Below are 6,647 nucleotides of genomic sequence, written 5' to 3'. Positions count from 1 at the left end.
CCCCACTGGACACAGGCTTCCAGTCACAAAAGCAACCTTTGACCATCACCCTCTGCCTCCTGCCACTCAGCCAGTTTAGGATCCAACGCGCCAAGGCCCCCTGGACCCCATGGGCTCTTACCTTCTTGACCAGTCTCCTATGTGGGACCTTGTCAAAAGCTTTACTGAAGTCCATGTAAACCACATCCACAGCATTTCCCTCATCCACACACCTAGTCACCCCCTCGAAAAATTCAATCAGATTGGTCAGACATGATTTACCCTTGACAAAGCCATGCTGACTATCCCCGATTAATCCTTGCCTCTCCAAGTGGAGACTAATTTTGTCCCTCAGAATTTTTTCCAATAATTTCCCTACCACAGATGTTAGGCTCACTGGCCTGTAATTCCCTGGTTTATCCCTGCTACCCTTCTTGAATAATGGTACTAGTCATGTACTACCCCAAAGGCGTACCGGCTATCTGTATAAATATTGACAGTTTTTCCTTCTGCTAATTCAAGGGCTTTGGTTAGGGCGACTATCTCCGCAACCTGTGCGGATAGTCCTCCTTCTAATCGCCCGGATTTTACTGTTTTAAGAGGATTGTCCACTATTGCCCAGCCTGTTCTAGGTAAGCCGTTAATATGTTTGCGGGATCCATCTACATAGAAGACCTCTTCTGTCTGTTCCAAAGCTTCTTCCTTAATCCAACTTTCCTCAGCTTCCTCATCTATATCCCCACACTTATGTGGCTCTCCTTCGTTTAACATTCCTGCGGCTGGGTTAACTCCGGTGTCCCGAACTATTCGTACTGATTTATCCACTGGTACTAATACGGCTTCCCATCTTGCCCTCCTCATATTTGAAACTGACCTTAATCTTCCGGTATTTAACATTTCTACCAAGGTGTGTTTGGTATGGAGGATAATTTCTCCTGTCATTACGATGGGCTCACTAACCTTTACCGCCCATGCTGCACAATCCAGGGCAGCTACACACCGAGAAAGTCCGGCTGCTGCCGGACATCGTCGTGTGGAATAATAGGCTACCGGTCTATTATCACCCCCGTGGTCTTGAGTGACTACCGCAGCATAGAAGCCTCCTTCATTTTCACAATAGATGTGAAATGGCTTACCTATATTGGGTAATCCTCATCCTGGAGCTAATGTTAAGGCAGTTTTTAGTTCGGTATACGCATTTTCTTGTTCCGATCCCCATTCTATCTGATCGAGGGCCGCTTTCCCTCCTTTTAATAATCTTTGTATTGGCTCCGCTATTTTAGCAAAGTTGGGGATGAAGTTCCTACTATAGTTAAAGAGTCCTAATACTTTCCTAACTCCTCTAACTGTACTGGGTCTGGGCATAGCCCGTATAGCCGCTTTTCTATCTTCTGGCATTGTTTTAGTTCCTTGCGAAATTTTATGGCCCAAATAGGTTACTTCTGATTTCCCAACTTGCGCTTTTTTGGGGTTCACTTTAAACCCTTTACTATTTAGTGCTCATAACAGCAAATCGAGTGCACAATTGTGGTCTTCCTCCTTCTCTGAAGCAATGAGGAGGTTGTAGTGTCCGTGTGTAGATAAAGACACTGAAGACAGGAGTTGGTTCATAGGTATTTACTAAGCAAGTCTGGGGGGGGTTCTAAAGGATATACACAATACACAGGCTTATATAGCCCAAGTGGCAATTACCGGCATTACGCACACCTGGGGCTCTTAAAGGCACATACACCACAATTGCTCTTAAAGGCACATACACCACAATTCCTCCCCTTCTAGCTAACTAGTACATCATATTTTAAGTAATTATTAATTACATGTTATATGCAAAATAATATACATTGCTGTATTAATTAATTATAAGTTAGTCTCTCAGGAGGCTTCCTGACTCGGTCCGGATAACGCCTCGGGGGTGTAGTAGTTTCTGGTGGTGTAGTAGGTTCTTCTGGCAAGGCTGATTCGGCTTGAAGGCCAGTGTCGGGTTCATCGGGTTCCAGTATCACCGGATCGGAGGTAGATATGGGTATCTCTACTTCATCGTTAGATGTATAGCGTGGTGGTGTAGGTTGTCCCTTTTCGGATGACTTGATGATTTGGTCAGCATGGCGCCTTATTATGCTTTCTCCGATGTCCACGGTATACATCAGTGGTCCTAGTCGTGTGCAGATAGCTCCAGGCTGCCATTTCTCGGTACGGTAGTCCCGGGCCAAAACCGGTTGGCCTATCTGGAAGGCCCTAGTTGGCCTTTCATTCATGCCCTGAAACTGCCGGTTCTCCACATCCCTTCGGATGTTGGGCTTGACCAAATCCAGCCGGCATCTTAGGTTTCTATTGTAGAACATCATGGCGGGAGTTTGGTTTGTAACCATATGTGTTGCATTCCTATATGCAAATAAGAAGTTATCCACCTTGTGCTGAAGTTTTATGTCTTCATTACCCATGGCCTTTATGGCCTTCTTGAAGGTCTGGACAAACCTTTCAGCCAATCCATTGGTGGCGGGATGGTATGGGGCGGACGTGTAGTGCTTTACCCCATTTTTCTTTATGAACTTTCTGAATTCTTCGGACACAAATTGCGGTCCATTATCAGAACATATCTGTTCCGGCAGCCCATTCCTGGCAAATATGGTCCTTAATACTGTGATGGTTTTTTCCGTGGTGGTGGAGGACATCTTTATTACCTCCGACCACTTGGAGTGTGCATCAACTGCGATTAAGAACATTGAGTCCATAAATGGACCAGCAAAGTCGATGTGCACCCTTTGCCAGGGAGATGAGGGCCACTCCCATGGATGTAGAGGGGCCTGTGGCGGAGCATTTTGGACCTTCTGGCATCCTAGGCAGCTCTTGGTCATGTCTTCGATGTCTCCATCGATACCTGGCCACCATACAAACGCCCTAGCTAGGTTCTTCATTTTCACTCCACCCAGATGCCCCTCGTGAAGCTCCTTTAGCACTTTATCCTGGAGTTTGGGTGGAATCACCACTCTGGATCCACACATCAAGGTTCCTCGGCACACTGACAGCTGTTCTCTTCTTTGTGAGAATGCTGGCAACAGTGGTTCGCCATGTGCTGGCCATCCCTTCACTGTTAAATCGTAGACCCGTGAGAGAGTAGGGTCATTTCTTGTCTCCCTTTCAATGGCAGAATTTGTCACCGGTAGACATTCCACTATGGTAGAGTGGAATATCTCTACTGGGTCTACTGTAGGTGCCTCTTCTATCGTTGGCAACGGCAGGCATGATAAACCATCAGCATTCCCATGCTGTTTTGACCCTTTGTATTCAATGTTGTATTGGTGTGCCCCTAGAAAAAGGGACCACCTCTGTAGTCTTTGTGCCGTCATAATGGGGACACCTTTCTTAGGGTTGAATATGGAGATGAGGGGTTGATGGTCAGTCAGCAAGGTAAATTTTTGTCCGTGTAGGTAATGGTTGAATTTCTTCACTCCCCATACCAGGCTGAGTGATTCCCTGTCTATCTGGGAATAGTTACGCTCAGCTGAGTTCAGTGAGCGTGACGCAAAAGCTATCGGCCGTTCCGAGCCATCAGGGAATCTATGGGACAATACCGCTCCTATGCCGTAAGGGGATGCATCGCACGCCAGTCTGATTGGTAGTGATGGGTTGTAATGAGCCAAAACTTTCTCGGATGTGATTAAGTCTTTACATTTATGGAAGGCACGTTTACAGTCTTCGTTCCATTTCCAAATCACTCCTGTGTGTAGAAGATCATTAAGAGGGTGTAGAATAGTTGATAAGTTTGGTAAAAATTTAGGATAGTAATTTATTAATCCCAAGAATGACCTCAATTGTGAAACATTTTCAGGTGCTGGGGCTTTTATAACTGCTTCAATTTTTTCAGGTGACTTATGCAACCCTTCCTTATTAATTATGTGGCCACAATATGATATCTGATTTTGGAAAAATTCGCACTTGGGGCGATTTGCTCGTAGGCCCCGTTCTTTCAGTCTAGTGAGCACCTGCTCCAAATTGGCAAGGTGCTCGTTGTCGTTTTCGCCTGCTATAAGGATGTCGTCTAGGTAGCATTGAGTCCCTGGAATCCCTTGCAGGACTTGCTCCATAGCTCTTTGCCAGATAGCTGGAGCTGATGCTACTCCAAAAACCAGTCGATTGTGCTGGTACAGGCCTTTGTGTGTGTTTATTGTGAGATACTTTTTAGAGGTCTCCTCAACCTCCATTTGTAGATATGCCTGTGCCAAGTCAATTTTTGTGAAACGTTTCCCTCCGGATAGTGAGGCGAAAATATCTTCTATCCTCGGAAGAGGATACTGTACCATGTGAAGGACCGGGTTTACAGTCACCTTAAAGTCCCCACAGATGCAAATTTTTCTCTGTTCCTCAAAGTTATTTTTCAATGCTTTTTTCATGACTGGAACGATGGGTGTTGCCCATTCGCTCCAATCTATTTTGGATAATACGCCTGACTTTTCCAAATTCTCCAGCTCTGCTTCGACTGCCGGACGTATTGCGTATGGCACTGGCCTTGCCTTAAAAAATTTTGGAATTGCTGCATCTTCCAATTTTATTGAGGCGGTGATGCCTTTCAAGGTTCCTAGTTTCTCTTGAAACACTTCTTTGGCGTTGGCCAAGATGTCTTTTAATCGTTCAGGTATGATGTCATCATTGTTTTTTTCCTTATTGGTCACCGTCAGTGCCTGAATGGAGTGCCAGTCTAAACGTATCTTCCTTATCCATTCACGTCCCAACAACGGTGGACCACCATCTTGTAGAATGTATAAATACAACTTCTGTATTTCTTTGCCGTTTTATACCACAGGCACCTTTATTTTTCCTTTGGGGTATACTTTCTGCCCCGTATATGTTTTTAAGATAATGGATGTGTCTTTTAGAGGTATATGCGAAAATAGCCTCTCGTAATCTCGTCGATTTATTACGGTTAGAGCTGATCCTGTATCTAGCTCCATTTTAACTGGGGACCCTGCTATTATGAGGGTAACCCAAATGGTCTGGTAATCTTCATTGGCAATTACATTATGTAATTTGAGAGAGCTTAGTCTCTTGTTCCCGGAGTCGCTATCGCTCTTCTGGTCTTTGGAGCTACTGTCCGTCATCATTTGTACCTTTCTGTGCTTTTCCTTATTGATTCTTTTCCCGTTAGTGGATTTTTTATTTTCAGATCGGCATACACATGGAATGTGTCCCATCTTTCCGCATCGCCTGCATGCTTTTTCTTTGAACCAGCAATCCCTCTGGTCATGGTTGGATCTGCCGCAGCGATAACATCTCTCGAAACCGCGTGTCATTTCATGGGTGCCGAAGTCCTGTGGCCTTTGCTGTATCTTTGCCGCTCCTATTGTACTGAAAGCCTTGTCCAGTGTTAAATCTTTTCCAGAAGATACCTTTTTTTGTGTTTCTACACTTAGGGGATCGCAGATGAATTTGTCTTGCAGAGAATCTGCCAGTCCTGCCTCGAATTGGCAGTGTAGGGTATCAACAATCTCTTCAAAATTCTTGTCCATCGGTTCGGCTGGAGTGATTAAGTTGCGTAACAGCTTGTATGTTTCTGCGCCCATTAGATCCAGAAGCACTGAAGCTTTTTTTTCATCTTCTATTCCATTTGCGGTGCAAAACACCTCCACTCTTTCTACATATGTGGTCCAATCCTCTATCTTGTTATCAAAAACATCAATATTGCCAAAGTTAGGCTCTGTTTCCTTATCAAAAGCATCAATATTGCCAGACTTAGGCATTTCAAAAAAAAGATATGGCGCTTCCCGCGCTTTTTTTTTCTTCTCTGTAGCAACGATATGGCGCTTCCTGCGCTTTCCCGCCGCTGCTACCGATAACAACGATGTTTCACTGTGGTTTCCGTTTATTCACTGTTGGAGACTCGTTCCCGACGGAGGTCTAAACGCTGACCTGCTTGCCGCGCCGGCCGTCTCCCGAGTGCACCCTCCCAGTCCGTTATTGCTTGCCTCCGATTTCGCTGCCTGTCTCAGCTGTAGAGCCCGCCGCTGGAGCCCCAGCCTGACGCCCAGGAAGGATTAGCGCAGTACCTGCCACCAGCTTGGCCAGCTGGTGAAACCACAGTTTCTATTACTTCTTTGAGTCTTCTGGACGCTGGAGGAATCGATGTCCTTGAGGTGCTGCCGAATTGCAGGTAAGTCCGTTTCCACTTCGTCGCCACTGTAGTGTCCGTGTGTAGATAAAGACACTGAAGACAGGAGTTGGTTCATAGGTATTTACTAAGCAAGTCTGGGGGGGGTTCTAAAGGATATACACAATACACAGGCTTATATAGCCCAAGTGGCAATTACCGGCATTACGCACACCTGGGGCTCTTAAAGGCACATACACCACAATTGCTCTTAAAGGCACATACACCACAGAGGTCATCCACATATTGTAGAATAGTACTTCCCTTCGGGAGGTCAACTGTCTCCAGTAGAGACTGCATGACTCTATGGAATATAGCCGGACTGTTATGGAACCCTTGTGGCAAGCGGGTCCATGTGTATTGCGTATCTCCTATAGTGAACGCAAATTTCTCCTGGGATTCTGGGTCCAAAGGTAATGACCAGAATCCATTTGCAATATCTAATACTGTGAAAACTTTATGTTCTGCGCTTAACCCATTTAATATTGTCGCTGGACTTGCTACAATAGGTTGTAACTTTGGTGTT

Source organism: Somniosus microcephalus, unplaced genomic scaffold (assembly GCF_052327205.1).
Source record: "Somniosus microcephalus isolate GS21.2 unplaced genomic scaffold, FLI_Smic_1.0 unresolved_chr1, whole genome shotgun sequence".
NCBI classification, from domain to species: Eukaryota; Metazoa; Chordata; class Chondrichthyes; order Squaliformes; family Somniosidae; genus Somniosus; species Somniosus microcephalus.
This window is presented reverse-complemented; position numbering follows the sequence as displayed.